The sequence below is a fragment of the Myzus persicae genome, unplaced genomic scaffold (genome assembly GCF_001856785.1).
Source record: "Myzus persicae strain clone G006 unplaced genomic scaffold, MPER_G0061.0, whole genome shotgun sequence".
Taxonomy (NCBI): Eukaryota; Metazoa; Arthropoda; class Insecta; order Hemiptera; family Aphididae; genus Myzus; species Myzus persicae.
The window spans coordinates 186,028-208,509 of NW_019103659.1; the positions used below are offsets into that span (position 1 = coordinate 186,028).

General features: G+C 33.6%; 1 protein-coding gene across 1 annotated transcript in view; it reads left to right on the forward strand.

Annotated features, from left to right (window-relative positions):
* The first annotated feature begins 236 nt into the window (after positions 1–236).
* LOC111034986 (superoxide dismutase [Cu-Zn] 1-like) overlaps positions 237–22,482 on the forward strand; it is an 85,146-nt gene continuing 62,900 nt past the window's right edge. The window contains exon 1 of the mRNA XM_022316450.1: positions 237–361. The gene's annotated coding sequence lies outside the window, so the exon portion shown is untranslated. The remainder of the gene's footprint in view (positions 362–22,482) is intronic.

Consider the following 22,482-nt stretch of genomic DNA (forward strand, 5'->3'; position numbering starts at 1 on the left):
TGCCTACCTATATATTTTAAGTGTATCAAAAATAAAACTATTTTTTTTTTTTTTTGAAGGTAATTGGTAAATGTAAAACATTTGCTTAAACTAAATAAAAATACTGATAACTATTAGTAATTCCGATGTGCAACATCCAGTTATTATGTAAACATCGTTCGATTGTTGGTTTCTGTGGTTGCCACTATCGATACTAGCGCATGCGGTGTTTTTTAGAGTTCTGACCGACAACGGCTTCGGCGAAACACATGGCCAGTAGACAGTAGTATTCGTTTCGACGTGGTCGTATATACATTCGTGCACTCCGTCCTCTAGAAATACTCGTACTTCTTCGTACCGGAGTCTCCAGAATAATAAAAAGGTAAATAAATAAATAATTTATCAATTAGAAAAACATTTCTTTAGTAATATTTAAAATAATTGAAAACTATACGATAATCACATCTACAAAATAATTTTTTTATACTAGTTACATGCATTAAATATATTCTTAAATATTTAAAAAAAATTCTTAGTATTTGATAGCAGATAGATATCAATATTAAGTTTCAAACACTATGTATATCACAAATCTTCATTCGAAAAAATGCATTATTATTGAGATTAATTGTTCAGTTTAAATTTTCTATCCATTGAGTATAAATATTTTCTTGTTATAATATTCAAAAAAGAAATAATTATAGAAACTTAAAACTTTTACCAAATATTTAAAACATCGATTTCTAGACATGATATAATGTTTTTAATGTTTATGGTCTTTTTTTATGTATAGGAATGTTTTTCAATTTATGTATGATAATCTTTTTATGTTAAGTAAAAAATCTTAAAAACTTAATGCCAAAATAAAGTTGTTGTGACAGCAATTAAAAGATATAACAAATATACCATAACTCAGCGTAATAATTTTTGTTATAAGTATTTACAAGTTTAAATTCTGACATAATTCGTGAAAACCTCAAAAATATTTAAATTATTTTGCAGTTAATAGTTCATTTAATTTAGTTTTCATATCTAAGGATTGAAAATGTAATAGAATATACTTCAAAGTTTTTCTCATTTGAATTATTTAAGTCAAGCTTAAAACCACATTTATTATACTTTTTATATACTTTCGATCATATAAAGTTTAAATTGGACATTTGATTTTCCTCAGACGATTTTATTATTTTGTAATAAATCAAAAAAATACTAATCCTAAAAGTGAAACATTCAGCTGCCCATTAATTAAATTATCATTTTCCACTCGAAAAAGCTTTTCAAAATATTTTTTAGTTTTTTCCTAAAAATTGCTTGAAAATTAAAAAACTGGATTTTTCATAATTTATGCTTATAGAACTTGAAACTTTTCAGTTTTCCCTATTACGTGTATTATTATTTTCTGTACCTACACAACGAAATTGTATCAATATTTAAACTAATTTTAAGCTATTTATACCACAAACCTACTTACACAACGTTGTACTTTACACATTACCGACTATAAGTAAATAACAATAATATTTGATAGGCACACCTAATATAAATTATAATTAATATTTAAATAATTAATTATGAAAAATAATAATTTAATATATTATGACATAAATTATATTAATAATATGCTTTTGGCAAAAACTAGTTCAATACATTTCGTACCACTATTAGAAATATAAATAAATTATAAAATATCCTTAAAAATAAAGACACGCCATTTACGCTCAGAATCGTTTTTCTTACCTATGTAATAATTTATCATTGAATTTAAATTTAACCTTTTATCCATTGAGTGCTGCTCAGTAACGAGGTACACGCGATACCAACTTTACAGCAGTGTGCCTTACCCGGACACCGGGTTTTTTTCAATCCTGAGATTGATCTAAGACTTAGATATCCTATTCATGTTCTATTTGTCATGTCACTTTATCCTTAGGGGAGTATAATGCAGTGGTTTCCACTTGATTTTTGCATCCTCTGCATAAGTCAGTATTTTAAAATTCCTCGAGCGGTCGTCATCAAACCCTTTCAATGCTGTTAGTTCTGCCACAGTTATTCCACTGGGTTGATACTTGATAGTAACGGTTACTGGTGCCCACTACTACCTCCTTTTAATAGCTTCTCATGGTAAGCGGGAGCTTAAGTATATTCCTCATCTACTGAGCAGTGTATTCTTAGATTGATGGGGTCGTAAGAACTAATTTTCACATTTTGGTAGATAGGTACTTCAATTGTGTTTATTCATGTATAGGTACTAGGTAGTAGGAACATATATTATTTTTTTCAGAGTAGTTTATTTTATTATAAATAATTTTTGCCTAGAATAAAATTTGTTACTGAATATTTTCGAGTCCACATGATCATACTTTTAAAGGTTTATTTATTTTAAAACCATAAAGATAAAATCTTAGAATGAAATCGCATTTTCAAAGTACAAGTTACTTATTATATATGTTTATTACATCAAAATTAAGTTTCAATATTGGTATAATATTTTATGTCATTGTAATATTTGTGATCATTTTTAAACGATGTTAATAACAAATAATTAATATAATAGACATTAAATAAAAATTCAACGTTCACAAATATTGTGAAACTAATATAACTTTGTTTAATAAACTACAATAAGGAAATTTTTACTTTACTTTACAATTTTTTTTATATAACCTTACTATAGTTATGGTTTTTGTTTTGAAAAAGTAGATATTTTTTCACTGTGATATAAGATACTCTATCGTAAATCTGCAGTTGAATAATCAACAAACCTTTATTCAATAATATTAAACAAAACAAATATTTTAATATTTATAAAAACACCTTGATTTACTCTTGTGAAAAAACAATAACTCATCGTAGTTTATTTAATGCATGTGCCTTATTTATTTATGTAAATTCGTTTGGAACGTGAAAGAAAATATTTAGGTTTACTGTAACTAGAAAATACGAACAGTTTAAACAATTTTCGTCGTTTTTTTACTCGAGTAAACTTTAGTGTTTTCAAAGACAATAAAAATATACTCTATACCTGTTCGGTGCAGTAGAGCAAACTATTTGGTTTCCTTTGTCGAACTTCGTGCAGGCCGTCGAACACGATACACGTCGTACAGTTTTTTGGTAAAATACAAATCCCGAATAATACAAGTTTAACGACCCTCATTACGGACGCGGAACCACTACGCGTATTACATGCTATTGGATGCATAGTAATAACTATTGCGCGTTTATGGGTTTCGATTTCATATCCGTTGAATAAACATTCGTGTACACGTACCTATACGGTTTCGGTCGTCCCTTCCTTATTATTTTCATAATATAGGCACAGTCACCATGTTCCGTAAATACCTGCTACCGGATCTCAATCATCAGTCTTCGTACGTGTCAATTGTCACTTCGGGATTTGGATGCAATACTCGGTCTGCATACGTAATTGTATCCACGGAAAATCAATGTTTCAATATCATTTCCCGGTATAGTGATGGGTATCACCGTAGCAGTTATTATACCGTGGTAGCCCAAGTGAGCGTGGGCGTCTCCTAGCTATAGCCGTCGTATTGTGTACCTGCCTATATATATATATTGTACACTGACAGAGTACAAACGGGTATTATAATATTCCGTGCGATACGGTCTTTCAGCTCCATAGCTCTTTCTGTTGTCTTGTGCACTGCAGCATTCGATAACTATAGGTAATAACACAATGCGCGAGGACAATAAATAATCTGATGAATAATAATAATATAGTCGTAAGACGGACGTCGTCTGTGTACAATAATTTTAGTCGGCACAATTCTCTCGACGTAAGTCTAGACGGGTGTACGTTTACGCGTAGTCGTTGGATTTGGCTTTGACGGAGTAAAGTTAGAACTTAGACGCTTTTATGTATAATATAATACTGTTTAATAACCCGAGTGAATATAAAATAAACCTAAGTTTATATAAGACGTTTATAATGAGTGTATAATGTACATTAATGCGGTAGAGAATATAGTTTATAACGACATTGTAAGTAGAAGAAGTGAAAATTGTCAAATTGTTCGACTTTTTGAATTACTAACACACATTTAATAAATACTTTGAGTGAAAAAACCTAAATCATTGAATAATTAATAGATAATTAATAAGCTGTTAATTATGCCTTTGTGACAAAATCTCCAAGATTGTTGAAAATTTGGATTTTTTCTCAGACTACACGCTTCATAATACTATGCTAGCGTTTATCGAGCATATTAAATTGGTTATTGCAGTACCATTAAAATATAAGTACATTATATACATTTCTTTTACCACCAACTTCCCCGATATTAAAATTTGGCGGTATGAAGAGTCATCTTCAGTTTTACTTTTGTTAACCTTTTTTCGGCGTGTAAACCGTACTTATTTCTACTTACATTGTTGTACGAGTACACTTATGGTTGTACGCGGATCTTGAAAGCGAGACTGTAAAATGACGTCATTCGTTCAGTCGTTCTGACCTTTATATGTCACGTGTAAACTGGTGTCGTTGTATTCAATTTATGCTGTGGGTAGGTACATAATATGATATTATATACTAAAAAGTTTGCTCTCCACCGTCTCAAACGTAATGTGCCGAAACGCATGTACCTACCTACGCTATGTATATAGTTGTTCTACCCGCGAACGTAGTTCGGGGGAACTGTGTGATTTGACGATCCGAGAATAATCAGGTCAACGGTAGCCAAAAATAATATAACAATACGATTTCGCGAGTGTGCTGGAGTGAAAACAAATACCCCGAATCCCTGATACCCCGATAGTACGACGACCACCGATTGGAAATCCTGCGAATAACAGGTGTGCTCACGCAGTCACGCTATTGTGTAACGTGTCGAACGTGTATAGTTATCGTGTGCGTGGGTTAGGCGCACCGCAACGTGTATAATAATAATAATAATACACCTAAACCCACCTATTCTAAAGTAATGATGTTTAAGCAACGCCAGCACGGTATAACAACACGGGGTGGGTTTTAATGTGTTTTTGTACATACACCGATATATAATAGTCTGAGCCACCGCCGTCGTGTAAAAGTTATAATATATATTATAGCTCGCGTCCTCGTGGACCTTCGGGACACGATGACCAATGACCATATAATGTGGTGCACACCACCGACTGCCATCAACACACTATCTATACAACAACCCTGCCTCCCCCCCATCCTTTTACCATCATTGTGTACCGTCGTCCTGCTAATATATCTTTCGTTTGCCCATCTACGCTGCTTACGCCAAGAAAAATCTCTAAACGCGTACAAAATATGTGTTTCAAAAAATTTGTCTTTATCGGCTCGTGCCAGTCGTGCGTACACCTATACAAATACCTATTGCTAGCATAATATGATATTTGCATTATCAAACGAAAGAGAATATTAAATTTGTAGTGAGTGTTGATTTAAAATTGTCCTTAAATATCGTTTTTGTTGGATTACGGTCTTGACATAACAAATTTCCACTTAACGAACTCTTTTCTCAGTTCCTCCTCCCTTGAAATTGATTATATCATGAGTTGTGTCTGGTTGCATACCAGGCTTCTCAGCGGTATGTCGTGCAATGGGTTTGAACTTCGCGGAATAATTTATGATTATCTTCAAAATTGTTACTATTCTGTGATTTAATAATAATAATATATAATATACCTACTATATATTTAATTTGAAATTCAGTCTGTTTGTACAGAATTGATTTCAAAGCAAAGGTGTTAAACTATGGTTAAAAAAAAATCGAAGGAATATATTAAAGACAAAATATTTAGTGTTGGTCAGCAGTATAAGCCGTTGTATAGAGATTTAATTTTTTTAACGGGTTGAACACAGCTGCAGCTTAAGCCATTATAATATATACATTTTAATTATTTTCACGTTTTAACCACAATATAAAACCGATACGGTTGCAACTAAAATGTATATTGGTTACATTTTCACGGTTATATTACCTATAAGTGAAAGACGCACAAGGTAACTGAAAAAATAGCCCTCGGCAGTTAAAATAAATAATTGTATACCTTGAAAAGCTTAAACCGTTGATTTCGTTCTAATTTCGTGACGATCCGGTCGTCCTTACTATGAAAACCAAAGGTCAATATTATTTTTGTCAGATATATATTTTTTAAATCAAGTTCGCAATTCGTTTTATATAACGACTGCGTTTATGATGCCGATAGTTAAATACCTACCTAATTAAATCTCCCGTATTTATCTTGATATTACACGTACCTGCGCCTATAGGTGCGTCGTAATAACTGCAGATAAATATAGTAATTAACCATGAAATAAATTCAACACTTGGACGTATTTGACAAACAAACTTTTTATTTTATTAAGTATCGTAATATTAACAACATTTTATGAGAAGAGGTTTTCTTAACAGTTTTTGAACAGCTCGATGAAATAATACCTACCTATTGCTTATCGGCGTGGTTGGTCTAACTGGCTATAAATCACGAACGGTTTATTTTTAAGAGACCATCGTTCTCGACTGCTCGAGTTATTTCGTGTTGCCACCTAGTTGTTAGGAATATGAATAAAACGACGATAAATCGAAAATAAGAGTTCCGATGACTTTAATTTCAATAATTTGCCATTAAACCGATTGTGTTTTAAAGTTTCGTTAGACTTAGATTAGACTAATACGATAGTATTTGTTTTATTTTTATTGAAAGTACTATTATCGAACAAGTAAGATTTTTTTTGAAAATGAGTAGTTTAGGCACTTTGGTTCTACTCCAAGGTAATATATCGTTGTAGGTTATAGTTAAATATTGGTTTTGCCAGACTGTTATATATACAATAAATACTATATTTATTATTTATTTATACCTTCACATATAATGATTTTTGTCTAAAAATATTAAATTTACTGTGGGAAATAAGTGTATGCAATTACTGATGTCTAATATGATTTCAAATTAAATAGTCTTCCACGCAAGATAATTTTAGCCTGTCAAACTATAAGAAATGTGGGTAATACATTATATTATGACGATCTAAAAGTTAAAATGTTTAATGTTTAAAGTTTTATACTTAATATTTGTCAGAGAAAATTTATTTGGTGAAAATCGGGTTAATTATAAAACATGATTTTCATTAGTCGTTTTTTATTCTTATACATTGTAATCACTAGCGGTTTCCGGATAAATCTAATTTTGTTGATTTGAAAATTGGTTAAAATTATTATTCAATTGATATAAAATGGTTTATGTAGAAATAAATAATAATTTATATATATTTATTTATAATTCATATTGTATATTTAATATAATAGGTAGGTAGTTAGGTAGGTATACGAATACTATAGTCGTTGCCTGCTTGGCTATTTATATCGACGATGGACGATAGAGTTTTAGGAAGCTTGATGAGACGAGACTTTTCATAACTACCTACACCTTATACACGGAATGAGAAAAAAAATAGTTTTTGTCCTCAATGCAAGTTTAAAAATATAAAATCCACTACGCGTATGATACTATATTATACATACATATTACACGTATGTGGTAAACTCAAAAAGGGTTGGTGTGGTTACTATTATAACGAGACCGACCGCGAAGTATGTACATTGTACAATATATTATGCAAGTCGCTGACAGGAAGCCTACGTCATCGATCCTCATTCCTCACGGTTCTTCGGGGACGTGAAGTCAATAACGCGTAAATATCATATAGGTAAGGGCAGGAGAAACACGTACGCCAAGTCGGCATCCCAAGTTTGTCCGATCGGTTCCATTTTGGTGTCAACACACACACACGCACACACACACACACACACACACACACACACACACACACACACACTTATATTATCATACATAAAAATATACATCTATATTGCATTAAATTATAATCTGCTCTGTGGGCCAGCATACCGCGACCACCGCGTGTTTCCTCGTTTTCCCTTGTCAACCCTATGTAGGAAAAACGCTTCAGCCCGTAACCCACCGTATCCTAAACGCGGAGTCACTACCACCCCCACTCCCACTGTACACGGCTCTCCGTTGGACTGCAGGAAACGTGACGCGCACCCACGAAGATGCTGCGGCGAAATCAAGTAGGACGACGTGCTCGCGAATAGCTTATGGGACTTTCGTTATCGGGGCTTAGGCATCGGGGTAGGGTGGTAATTATAAGCGCGTATGTATCTTGTGCAGTTAGGGCGGGGGGAGGGTTGTTTAATTGGAGTTTTCGTTAAAACAGACGCAAAGCCGTCGCGTGGAGTGCGGTGCGGAATCGGTGGTGTTAGTGAATATAGGCTCGCTACAGTGGGGTTTGGACCCCTAAAGGTATGTTCTTCACGACCTTTCCACATACACCCCCCCCCCTCCGGCGCCAACACCTAATATGTATTTGCGTACATGTGCGCGAGCGCGTTGCCCCGGGACTTGCTGCAACTCTACCTACCCGTTTATCTCTTTAGGCCTCCTCCGCGATGACTGTGCACGCGTGAAAGAAAGAAGACGGTAAATACATTATCCGTGTGTGTGTGGGTGTGCTCGTATACAGGGTGGGCTACCGCGTTTTGCCGTTTCCTACGAATTAGACTAACGCAAGAATTCACGAGGTCCACCCTGTATGTGCGTATATAGGTATACTGCTGGTTAGGTGCGTACGGGGAGGGAAACGACTTACTGCGGGCACGATGATAATATTACGACGGTTAACCAGAAGGAACGAAACGAGTTAAATTACATTTTTTTTTTTTTTTACAACGTCTGCGGTGTGTAGATATTAATAAATACGACTAGGTGGTGTAGAAATATATCTCCTTATTTCCGCGCGTCTTGACGGGAAATAACTAGCTTTTTATTTTCATTTTTTTCGCTGAAGCGCGTATTGTAATGAGTATTTTTTTATAGACGAGAAAATCGTAATAAAAAATAAAATGTGTTCTACATGCCAATTAATTATTACACCTTAAGGTACTTGTGGCGTTTAAAACTCAAACAATAAAAGTAAAACGAGGATTTGTATGCGTAATAATAATTGTATTTTAATAGTTTAGCTCATAGGTAAATAAGCAGGTAGGTACTTAATGAGCAATGTTTTCGCTTTGATTGATTAAACAAACTTAATCTTTAATTTTCGTTTGAAACCATACATAATACAGAGCTTTTTGTCGGCATTGCCCAGGCACAAGCTGTTGACTATTTTTTACAACGATTTATTTGCCTATGCAAATATAATATTTGGTGTCATGAACACGACGTAAATTCTACGAATGTAAATTTTAGTTCGGACACGAGTGACAGCGACTGTTGTCATAACGCAGTAATTCGTATCAGATAAAAAAAAAAGAAATCTGCATATTTTGTATGTCATCCGCGAGAGTTTGGATCAAGTGTAATCAGCTGAAGGACATTTGTAAAAATGACGAATTTCTCATTTCGATGGCCTCGAAATCCGTTAACGCGTAGCACATTGCAGTATTATACTACTTTAAACCGTAAGCCCCGGGCTGCGTGTGTTTAATTTCATAACATATCGCAAACACCACAAGTCCGAGGAATTATTTATCTTTCCGCAGCGCTCGCGTGCGGCATTATAAAATGATTAATTTTCGCTGGAATCCGTGACATAATATGGACAGGCGTGTACCTGTAACAATCGATGGCGTTTATGATCCGACGTTTTTTTTATCGCGCTTTTGTCTCAATAATGCGTGCCGTCGACTTTCGTATCAGACTATCTTATATTTTAGTCCTACGAGGATGAGCGGCGGGTCCACAAATCGCAAATGATGACCGAAAACAATCGTTGTATAGTAATTATTGTAGCGAAATTATGTTTTGCAGACCTAAAGCAAACCTACTTACCAGAGACTATTTCGCTGTGCGTTTAATACATTATCGTATTGTAAAGTAGTGCGTGTCACATTATACTGCAATAATATATATTTTGACATCGAGCATTCGGAATTTGGCGATACGACGGGACCTTAATGTCCCGCGTATTGAGGTCGAGTCGCGTGTAACTAATTGCGGTCCGGAGGGATTTATGATGACATAATCGTCCCGTCCACCCACCGCACCCTGCACTATTTACTGGATGGGTATTATTGTCGCAGCCTGCACTGTTACACAAACACATTTACGAGTATGTGTACACGCCGGACCGCAGTTATCCGGACCACCGGACTATATCGACTGCGAACCGAATATTGTGTAGGTACCTACGTAGGTATTTACATTATAATGTCCACGTGGACAATCGTTGCGATGGGGTGGTGGGGTGCAAGTGCGTAGACCGTCGAGTACGTAATAGAACGATGTGACTGCGCCACTGTTTGCGTGCGATTAGTCGCACGTCCCATTATTTACCATGTAGTCGTGCGATTGTTTCGGATTTCGCGGCCCCCATACGAGAGAGAATGCCCATCAATTTTCAACGTGTTGTAGAGTGATTCCCGCCAATCGCATCGAATTATATATGGCTATTGAATGTGCCATCAAAAGTTTTTTTTTTTTTTTTTTATCAAGAAACCACTCTCGGACGAATGTAATCGAAAAAGTTTGAAGCATATTCTCGTCGAAACTCACAAAAAATTAAAATATTATCGGGCGATATCGCATAAAGTATTAGTATGTAAATATCTTTATCATTATGCGAGATCGTTGAGTTTTTATCGAAGTCAAACCCTCTGCAGTGGCGATGGCGGGCGCCGTTGTTCATCGTTTCGATTTTACATATAATAACTTTTATACATTATATACTATACTGTTGTACACTGCGGTGATGGTCGGTGTGTCGTTTTTACAATATTCGTCTTGTTATTGTATTTTATAACATTATAGTAATTTATTATGTTGTGAAATTTCGTATCGGTCTCTATATACGTGACCCGATTCCGCCTTCGGGGGAGATGTTACAGTTTTTCGCCTTTGTTCGTTTTAACTATAATAAATAAAATTATAATACACGTAAACAAAAGCAGACTTATCGCGGTGCAGTATAACTTCGCAAAACTATTCGGCTTTGATCCAAACTACGCTCTAGGACGTCCGATAGTACTAAACGGTTTCTTTCGTCGGAAAATTTTAACGATCTTCCATAATATTAGTATACAATATGTATGCTAGTAACGATTGTACATGCATTTATGTGAGTATAAGCTGATACGTCAGTGGATACGGGAAACCGTAGCCATATATTATATTCCGATAATGACTATAAAATACTTTGGAAACTTCGTTTTACGTCGCTTCCATAAATCAATCGTTAAAAAATACTTCTGATGGGAAATAGTAGGTAGGTAGGTAATTACATTAACTTATTCGATAGATATTTATATAGCTAACCAGATTTCTATCGATTTATAAATCATTCGGTTTTTATAAACTAAAATCCCCTAAATAGCCGTTTCTATATTGTATAATAGTGTATTAGTGTATAATATGTATGTACTATACCTCCTACTCGAGTTTTTTGTTCAAAATTCAAATTAATGTTATTAGCTTTTATTTTTTTTTTTTTTATTAATTTTTTGGCATGCCGTTATGCAGATTGTAACATTTTGAATTTTAAACTCTAATTATATTTGTAAAATACATCATTATGCGAGTCGCGAGAGACAGTAACTAATTTTAATTTATACTCATCCATTATAGCTATATTATACATGCATATTATATAATGTTCTAATACATAATATAACATAATAATATATAGTCGTGCGATTATGCTTTGTGTAGTTAATCTTCATATTGTAATTTGTAGGTATTTACAAAATTATTTTTTACCACAGAGTATATATATTTTTTTCAACATTTACTATACGAACTGGCTGCAGTTTGTCTATTCTGTTTCAAAAAAAAAAAAACCCGTAGGTACGCGCTGTACCTATATTATTATAATTTCTGAGTGACTTTTGTTTCGGCGGTGTCAGCGTTTATGCCTCCTGGTCACCGCATCGGCATTCAAAACACAATCGTGATTTATCGACCTGGCCGGTAAGAAAAAAAACGAGAGACCTGAGATATATATATATATATATATATATACGAGTGAGAGGGTGGGTGGTGGTGGGTTGGAACGAGGGGACTACGTATTTTACCCAATCCTTTCCGCGTGAAGATTTATCGTCATGTTAAATACTGTCCACGTCGTGCTGCAGCGTCGCACGTTTTGCCCCTTCTCCGCGACTTGATACACCTAATATAATGAAAAACAGATGTTTCCTGTGCGGTTATACGCCAGGCGATACACATTGTACAGGATTTATGGGGGGTCCACGAAATGCGACGACCAACCGTGGATTATATTCTAATTATTATATATGATTATTGCCTTCACCGAAAAGACGACAAAACGTTTCCTGTAGCTATTTTCGCACGAAAAATCATATTAGGAAATCCGTATTCGGTATGCGTGTATCATATGATAAAGTTCGACGGGCGGTGCGAGTTGTGTTCTGTTTTTGATAAAATATAATATTTTTTCCATTAATATCCTCGATGTCTACGCGTATTATATATAGTATGCTAAAAACAAAAAAAATTAATAAAACCGACAAACACGCGATAGGTAGGATTTTTTGCTTTTTCAATTTATGACCGGTATAGTTACCAGCCCAGAAACTGACCACGGCCGAACCTAATTAGTTATTCGTCTTTTGGCACTCTTATTGCTGCAGAGTCTTATTATTGCCACTAAACTCGCGGTGAACCGTTTTGGAATTGCAAGACACTTTTTGTTTGATGTCCTGCCGACCCAGCGCTGCAGTTATGTATCAAAATCGAAACGGACAAGCGAATAGTTTTTACAGATTTAATGTGCTAAACTTTTTACAAACAGGTAGTCGTTCTAAACTGGTATTCGCCAAACAAAAATGTGTATTAAAAAAAAAATTATAATAATAATACGATTTTCCATACTTCCCGGCATATAATGTAGGTATGATGATTATTATTTTCAGTTAATTTCGTAAATTATCGGCTTTAATCATTTTATTCTCTCGGTGAAAAAGTGCATTATATTAGAGTTCTCTAGCTTCATAACCATCTATTCGAAATTCGAATCACTTCAACAATACAACGATTAATATTATTTATAAATCGTAGCACTACAACAGAGATAAAACATTCATAATATTATCTGTTTTTTATCTTAAGATAATATGACAAACAGCTTACAATAAATTATGGTAAACCCTAATGGTTATATATTATAAGTTATAACGCACAGTCGTCTCGGTAAATCGAATCTCTGCAGGAGGAATACAAATAAATCCTAATTATGTATTTGTTTTTAGTTATATAAGTTATGAACACTTTAGGGGAAAGAAAACAATTCGAGTTATCGAGGTTTTTGATTTATTGAGGTTCGAGTCATCGAGACTCGACTGTGCGTGTTATATTATTATTATACGCCCAAATCGTTGAAATTATTACTCAATTTTATTTTCGTAAGATGCGAAATATTTATGCGCCATTTATTAATGCGCACAATATGTCTATTATATTAATACTGCAGTGGTGCATTTTGCCGCCAAGGGAAAATAATTCGAAAATTGCTCAGTTTAGCGAAAAACGAATATTATTATACTGTAATATAACGTATATAAATGTATTACATTGTGTTTTAACAAATTAATAATAATTGTTCTCGGAAGTCCTAAACGAGAGTCATAAATTAATAACACAAAGTATTGATTTTGAATAAAGCTTCGAATGTAATGCATTTTCGTACGTCAATTACAACGTAGACAGTTTATACCTAGGTAACTTATAAGCGACGGCGAGACGATTTGAAATCAGCTTTGCCTATTATAGAGTTGCGTTTAGACCAGCTGTGAATAATAAGTAGGGTAAAAAAAAAACACTCTCCATTTGTATATAAAATTGTTTTGAACTTATTCAAAATCAGCGTTATTATCAATCACGTTCATTCCTGCAACGCTGAGAAACATCAACACCAGTTGAATTATATTATTAAAATATTTAAGTGTTGAACTTTTTTCTACCTCGGAATGTTTCGAAGACATTGTCTTTGGAAATAAATACGCAAAAAATCATCATATTTAAACAGTGTTATGTACCTAAATGTAAAACGGTTAATATATAATACATTTATATATGTATGATGCCCTTTTGCTTACAAAATTTGCTGAATTAAAACAATAAAATACAATACGATCATAATATGATTTTAGTGCCTATTGAATATTATTTAGTCGAAAAGTTTTGTCGAAGCTCTAACATACTGTAGATTCTCAAATGATTTTTTTCCTACTATTTATTCGCAACGTTTACATAAAATTATTGAAATGTTACTAAAAACCGGTTTGAAACTTGAATACGAGAACAGTATACAACGTTGAGATTTATTATAAAAATTAGCGGGTTTACAAATAAATACTGATAAAATAATAGTATGCATTATGCATGTAACTATATGTATAATAATTGTAATTTTACGTTTAAAATTGTATCTTTAATTCAACCTTACATAAACTGTATAGCTACATAAACCAACTACAACATCTCTCGAAGAAAAGACAATAGAAAGAACATCGTGACATCGCGTATTTAATGAACCCTGAAAATATAATTTTTCGACTATGATTGTTCTAAATCGTAGTAAGTATGAGCACTTCTACAAAAACTCCAAATCACTTTTGTCTTTTGAAGTCACTTTTCTATAATACACAAGTACACAAAACTGAAGACGCCAAGTCTGGCCAAGAGCTTACTGTCTGTATGCAAGTACTTATAGGTATTTTACGTCTGCCGAATTATTTTGATGATTCGATGCACCATAGATGTTTTCTTCACACATTACACTTAATATGTTGGCCAACGATGGCCAACGATTACAAACCATTCAATATTGTTGATGAACGGCATGAAAAAGCATGTTTACGCGGCTGTGCTTTATTTTCTAATTACCTATGTTTAATTTGAGTTTGTATATTTTTTTTTATCATTTACGATTGTTGGTATGACACATTGCGTTTATTAAATACAAACATTTCAAGATTTCTCAAGCCAACCACTTGTGGGTAATAACTATAATCGGCGGTTACATCATGGGAAAATATTTTTGTAGACAATTTTTTGACAGAAACATGTATCCTATACGTATAAGCATGTATCATTATAATACGAAAATATGCAGACTGAACTTTATTATGACTAATATTATATTCAATTATTGGTGTACAAACTATTTTTTGGAATTTTACCAGAAACGAATTGTAAACAAAACTATAATTTGAATTACTTATGAACTATTTATATTAGGTCTACCTATGTCTTATGTATATTGAATACGCTTCTTTTTATTTTGATCATCGAGTAGGTATGTTAAAGAAACTCGTTGGTATTGAAATAACATTTTTAATCGTTCAAAGTGAATGTGTGTTCGTTAGATATATTGACTTGTTTTTATATCGGCTTCGAGATATAGGTACTTATATAATGTATAATAAATATGAATGCACGAGCGAACTGACTCCTTCTGGTCTTCTAAAGAAGAAAAAATTTATAAAAATATTTATGGACTCATAAACTTATTATTATAATATTGCCTACACACTATATATTATACTATACTGCAGATAGACACTGAAAGGTAAAAAAACTTTATGCATCTTAAAACAAACTATTTACATACGGGTCCTGGAAAACTCTGAACTCTGTTTTTATAACCGCCGTTATACGTCTATCTCTGGTTCGTGTAATATTTTACGAAGCGACGAAACTTTTCAAAAGAAAAATAATGATGATAATTTGTCCGGGTATATTAGTCGTGGCTACAATACTATGCTGTGTAAAATAAAATAAATTATAATATCCACCGTCGCAATGGTCTCGAGACTTCCGTGAATTGCAGTCGAACTCTCCACTGAATTATACTATACTCAATAATGCGGTGGTAATATTATATTATTATTATACAATATTAGTTGTAAAAAAGTTTTCAAATCGACCAATCGACGTTTGGTATGAACCACGGTTAAGGCTGTAAAAACGCTTCCTAGTTTTATCGTCTTGTGTTTCCATGTAGGAATATCCGCTGCTTCCCATAAACAATTATACAAACGACTACGTATTATTTTTAATTGGCTTGCACCACGTAACCATGTATAGATAAATCTGCCAGTTTTTTCGGTAGTTTGCGTGCTCGGGACTCCTCTGCCGCCGCCCAACACTGTGTGTGAATCAACAATGCGTATAATATTATAATTTATTGTATATTTGTGTTTGCGTGTCGTGTGTGTGAGTTGTATAGACGTGAAATGACCACACGTTCCCACAAGTATAATATTATAATATACAAAAATGAATATTAATAGTGTCTCGCCGTGTTTGTTCTTCCCGAAAATTTCTCTTTCTCCAATAAATATTTTTGAAATAATTTTGAATAAAGTGAACCTTCTTATCCATATAAATTCAAAATTCCAAAAAAAATTTTTGTCCAACTAAACATTATCATTTGAACATTTTTTTCAACGACTCGGAACTCAAGGAATGATTGGGATGAAATGTATACCTATATGTGGAACAATCGTTATCGACTTTTTAATTTTCTCGCTGTTCGTTTAACGATGACGGAAAACGAGCACCGAACGAAGGTTTTTTTCCCAATTCGAGTCATCGAACCCGAGTACACAAAAATAATACGTATTCGTTCAAAATGAAAATTGAATTAAGTTTATCGTCATCGGAAATAGCGTACTATAGTTGTATAGTGTAGACATAAATATATTAATATATATACAATGTGTGTGTGTGTGTATGTTGCTCGGCGGTATAAAAATAAAACTTACATTATTTTTTTTCGCAACGTTATTCCTTCATTTTTTTACGATCGGTAATAATTTTTGCTTATACAGTTTTATTGGACCGTCCGGATACGCATATATATATATATATACATCAAACACATAATGTACACATATAGGCGTACCACTTTATTATATATTATTATATTGACCGTCGTCGGTTCGTTTTTTAACGGCACAACAATTTGTATCGTAACACTTTTCTCGTAACCGCTTTTGAATGGCCCTAGCGCGAAACGTCAACCCCCAACGTTTTTCACATATAATTTTCAGCCTAATAACAATATTATCGTAGAATTTACGATTTAACTGCAAGCCATTACTGTACGCCACACGAACGTATTTTATTTTATTATTTCATCCATTCGAGTCTTATTACTTGCCCTCGCCGACGCGAATTTTGATGGATATATTACACGCAAAGTTGTGTGTGCGGCGTTGCGCCCCGCGCCCATGTATGTATATATAGTTTGGAAACTTTTCAATTACAACTATACAAAGCAGCTGATGTGTGTATAATATGACTGTATGGGCAAAACAATATTGTTGTCTCCGATACAGCCACACGCGGCGTTTTATTGTGGCGTGCCGATGATTTACCTCTTACAATCGGGCCTACTCGGAAGGCGGTTGATGATATATCATCGTAATCCAATGTCTGGTTTACACGCATATATATATATATATTTTATATTATTGTAACTCCACCCCGTCCCATCGCATGCCGTCATCTTACATTCGCCTAGTTCGAGTATTCGAAATTATTGTATTATTAGTATTATATTACATTAATAATAATGTGGCACGATAACAATGTGCCTGCAGTGTCACCTGTTGCACCTCATACCGTGATTCATGCGAGCGTCATCATTAAACTAGGTAGGTATTAAAGTTTTGCTTTTGATAACACATGACAGGCCCAACTGCGGAGGGTGTCACCTGATTGCGGCCCAAAGTAACCTTTTTACCTTTTCACCTATCCAAATTGCGGCCCGTACGCATATAAAGCTACAGTGGTTATCAAAACTAAATAAATGTCCCGATTGCGTCAGATACGTATTTTGACATAAATTTATAACTATCGTATTCACGATTCCCAAGGAAATATTCATAGATTCTGAAACACAAGGCGATTCGTTTGACTTGGCCATTGTGGGCTACTAGAAAACGTTGTAGGTTCCATCTACACATTAATTTGACACTAAAATTATTCTAATATTTGACTATTGATATATTATTAATTGTATTTCCTATCTTTTTTTCTCGTGAATATTTGACTAATACATACTATTTACAGTATTGAAAAAATACTTGTATATTTATGATAATAATCATAAAAGAGACATTGTATTTGAGTCGCATATACAAATATGTCTAATACAAAATGCTTAATTTTTTTAATTATAAGCTATTTTGTGGACCAATGTGTGTTTGGACGGGCCGCAACTGGGATATTTATATTTGGGATTAAATACGACTACCTGTATTTAGGTCGCAATCGGGCAACTCCGACTGCGGGGCGTGTAGCACGACAAATAATAATAATTATAAAGAAATAAATCAACAGGTCTGTGCATTTAATCAAAATATTCAAATTTCTTATAGAATAATAGGAAAAATTGATATGGAAAAGAATAACCAGCCATTCCAAAATAAAGTTTACTATAAATTATATTGTTATTTATATATTTTTATTTTTGAAAGTATTAATCAGTAAATTAAGAATAACGATCAACAGAATATTATACTACGTAATCATTTTCTTAGGTATTCTTGTATTCTTAGCGATGAGCAATATTTGAGATAGCCCTTTGTCTTTTGTTTTAATAGTCAAATTATGATTGTGATTATGAATACATTTTCACTATTAAAAAATCGTCTGGTAAAACTCTAATCGCCAAATTGCCCAGAAAAAAAACTGTAAATGAATAACGATAATTTACATAATATATACACTTGTAAAGTCGTGATAATACAACAAAAATGCTGATCAAATTTATATAATATTCTTCTGCAAAGTATCAAATAAAAACATGTACGAGTGCTGCATATTGTAATGTAAGCCACTGTGATTTCAAATGAAACCTTCAAAATTGTACAAAAATTATTGTTTAATATTATAAAATATAGATTTTAGTTTTTCATTCTTGACATGAACTACGAATTCTATACCCGTACATATGTTACTTCCCTTTCGGGAATATCGTGTCACTAGAGAAACAAAAATAAAAGATATTTTTGCCCTTTTGTTTTCGTATAGGTATAGACACCGTCGATCCCAATGTCGTTACTCGTTGTTTACTCCTTCATAAATTCTATTGTGTTTTCGACGTTTTCGTTCTTTTGTTTGAGTTTTACTTTCAATATTAGATTTTGCCTCAATCTCTCTCCGACAACTATACTTCCTCTTTCAATATATTCGTAAGTATATACTATGTATGTACATATAAATATGTAAATACGACTTTATTGAGAATTAAAAAAAACAATTAATATTATAAAAAAATGAAAGTTCATAAAATGATATCATCAATCAAGCTGAGTACGTTAAATGTCATTGTTACTCTATAATATGAATACAAAAAATACTTACTGATAACTTCATTAATAATTCTAAATCAGACATTGTTATGTTAATATTCATGCCATTTAATATAAATGTAGGGTGGAGGCTTTGTTGACCTTCTCTCCCAGAGCAATGCGCAAATAATACACAGATTCGTTTGAATACGGAGGTAGGTCATTGAGTCTGGTACATAATAATATATACCTATATAAAATAAATGTAAAAGAAGGGCCCACTCAAAAAACGTCAGTCGGACATTGACGGCGGTCGGCGACGAATGGTATGTATTGGAGAGAAATATATTCAAAATATTTGGTAGTCAAGTGTTTATTCGTGTCGATTTTCACGGTGATCGATGAATTTTAAGTCTCCAAAGTCAGAATCTTTCATTTTACGATCAACTTTTGAAATAATATTAATAAAAAACATTTCCAACTCACGCTCGAGAAAGACGCGGTGAACCACGATGGGAAATAGCATTGCATGGTTATGTGAAAAATAAGGGGTTCCCATAGGGAAATCAAAAGTCTGCCTTAAAGAGTATATAATATAAGAGAACCATATCTTTCGTCCAACGTTTCGTTAAGTTTTTTTCTCCATAAATATTTCCATATTACGGAAATCACGGAAATTTAATAACATATATTTTGTATACAAATAAAATAATATGAAAAACACGAGAAGTTTGGTATCAACTGCTGCTGCAGCCTGCAGTCGTTGTAGCAGTCGAAATAGATGTTTTTGAATAGGCCGACGTAATAACGTGTATATAATACTATTCTTCAAATGTCTGTACATATCGTGTACATTATTTATATCCCACACGATGCCACGGTGGACGTAAAGTGGTCGTAAATTGAAGCACAAAAACCAACAAAATAAATTTGGTTTGCTCGTGGATAGAAATTTCAAAAAAATTCGAACTCGACGATCGCACAAAACAACTGCGGACGCGTCATTGCGTGGGTGTAAGTCTCGTCGGTGACTGAGAGGGACTACATAGAAAAGCGTCGTTATATGTACATAAACATAATAATAATACTTACCACACTGTTGCAGTCCATTATAATATGCAGTCGGATCACGTGGGATGCAAATGACAGCAGCGCTGACGTTTTATATCTGATTTTTATTTTTTGTTCAATATACACATACAACGCTCTTTATATTATTATATTATACATATAAAAAGAAAAAAAAACAGCCACCGTCCGAACCTCCGCCGACCGGTTTTCTCGCGGACCCAGTGATGAGCCTATATCTGTATACTATGTAGCCTTATTATTATTATATGCTATATTTATTTTATATGAAACGAAATAAATACAATTATTATCATAGTGTATTATATATTATTGTCATCGAGAGGGCTGGGTCGCCGCAAAACGATCGATTAAACGCACGCACGGTATTTCCAATAAATAAACGTCACGTTTAATTAGTGTCGTCGTTTACGCAGCTTCACAGCGACTACGTTTTTAATCGCTTTATCGATGTATTATATTATTTGTAAGTGTGTGTCGGCTAGGAATTCAAGAAACCTCTGTGTGTGTGTGTGTGTGTGTGTGTGTGTGTGTGTGTGTGTGTGTGTGTGTGTGTATGAGAGAGAGAGTCAGAGAGAGAGAGAGAGGGACAGGAAAAGTATGGCACGGCGGCAGCGATCACTGGCCGGATAAGGTCCCGCTACCGCTGCAGGGAAATCGCTGGTATACCAGACTGGGACGACTTGAGTAAAAGATCTGCACCGAAGACAATATTACAATATTTATCGGCATGGTGTGTGTTATAATAGTGAAACGGGTACAACTAAAATATAGTTTTAGTGTGTCTCACATCCACTATGCGTCGTAAATTAAGGTGGATGATTTCTGTTTTTTAAACTTTTTATCGATAAACGGAATTGTAGAGTGGTAAATATCGATCATTTAGAGTTTTAGATAAAATTGCGAGAAAATTTCAAATTCGTTTTTTTACACAACTCTCATAATAACGCAATATTAAATTAGATTAATATTGGTTCTGTGATATTTAGAAAAAATATTATACATTTACTTGCTCGTCGGATCATTTATTTTGATTTTTGAATGTGTGCGACGTATACGAGTATTTAGAAGTTTTTCGTATTAAAATTATATATATAGTGTATGGTTGCCATTTAATCTTTTCGTTACCACGCTTAATATCATATAGGTACCAGGCGATAATATTTTAGTGTAATATCTGAATAACAAGCTACCACAGTAATATAATTAATTTATTAATATTTTTCGACATCAAGAGTGACGAAAGACATGTCTTCCATGATTATATACGTACAAATAATTATGACACAAACAAAGAAACTAAAATCCATTGACCTAGTTACACAGTCGTTCATTCGTTATCGGTTTAAAGATTGTCCAGTACCTATAATAATATAAAATGCGGAATTCACTCGCTCGCAGAACCAAGATGACGCAAACGTGTCTTAAATACGTTTTTGATAAACTTTATGGAAGTTCAAATATAGCCATGCCAATATATCTTATATCCGAGACAATCACCACGTGATATACTAAAACCAATCATTGCCATTATATGAAATCGCATGAGATTCACACATGCGTCATGCATTACTCGACTTCTTCAACACAAATTACATAGACGACGGTCAAATAATAATTATTAAAGTAATGCGTTTTAATAATTTTGCAAGGTGTGGGTACTAACGTATAATAACAAGGTTAAAACGATGTAATTGAAATTCTATGACCAACCACGGGATAGACGTAATATCGGAGTAACACTACATACAGGGTCCTAAAGTAATATGATTTTTAGAGGGAGACAAATTCAAACCTGTTCACAAGTTTTCGCTTGACGAGCAGTTCGATTGCAAAATACAAGTGCAAATCCATCGATGCAAATCGTATCTATTTTCCGTTTGCTTCCTTTGCGCAGATTACAGCATCTCGCAGTCAGACCCACAGTATATGCGCGTAGACAGTAAAATACAGCATATTATACATGTATACACTAATACAAGCAACACTGATTGGCTTTTATCGTATTAATTTTAAATTGGTTAACTTTCCAGCAAACTTGTATGTCATTAATTTCCACCAGATTCTCGCGTAAACCGTCGGCAGCGAAAATTAATCGATTCGC